Source organism: Spinacia oleracea, chromosome 5 (assembly GCF_020520425.1).
Source record: "Spinacia oleracea cultivar Varoflay chromosome 5, BTI_SOV_V1, whole genome shotgun sequence".
NCBI classification, from domain to species: Eukaryota; Viridiplantae; Streptophyta; class Magnoliopsida; order Caryophyllales; family Amaranthaceae; genus Spinacia; species Spinacia oleracea.
In genome coordinates this window covers 33,050,328-33,050,988 of record NC_079491.1, presented here as the reverse complement: position 1 = coordinate 33,050,988, position 661 = coordinate 33,050,328, and the positions used below count along the sequence as shown (strand labels likewise).

The 661-nt window shown below is 27.8% G+C and overlaps 1 non-coding gene across 1 annotated transcript; it reads right to left on the bottom strand.

The window, feature by feature from the left end:
• Positions 1-305: 305 nt before the first annotated feature.
• On the bottom strand, positions 306-407 carry LOC130462309 (U6 spliceosomal RNA). Its single transcript, XR_008922405.1, has one exon. It is a non-coding gene; the product is annotated as a U6 spliceosomal RNA (small nuclear RNA).
• Positions 408-661: the final 254 nt, after the last annotated feature.

Below are 661 nucleotides of genomic sequence, written 5' to 3'. Positions count from 1 at the left end.
AATATGGTCATCATTCATACCAAGAAAAAAATGGAGTATTCATTGATATTTTTGAAAATGGATGAACAGTCTTTTTTTTTCAAACAGGAACAAGAAAAAGCTTTGAAGAGAGAGAAATATGACGATGAAGGATTTTTGTTTTTATTATTTTTTAATAATATAAAGTCTACGTAACCAATGGTCCATATAAGTCAATAATAATTAAGGGATCAAATTTAATATATGTAGTGGTTACCATTTTATTGTGCCCATTCAAAAACTTTCCGAAGAATAAAGGTCGCGTAGAAGACAAAGTAATTTTTACTAATTTTTTAGAAAAATTCTCAATTTGTACGTGTCATCCTAGCGCATGAGTCATACTAATCTTCTCGTATCGTTCCAATTTTATAGATTATGTGAGGAAGATAGAAAAGACAATTTTATAGATTATGTGAGAAAGATAGAAAAGATAGATTATGTGTGAATTTAATTAATGTCATTCAACTCAAAAAAGAGCCACTACTGTAACATAAGTAGTACTCTCTCTGAATCTAAATGTTTTTCCCATTTTACTTTGGCACACATGCCAATGCACATTTTATATTGTTAATAACTCTAGTTACGTGTTATCAAAAATTATAAAATTTTCATATTGTTAAAGTGCTCATTAAAACGAATCAAA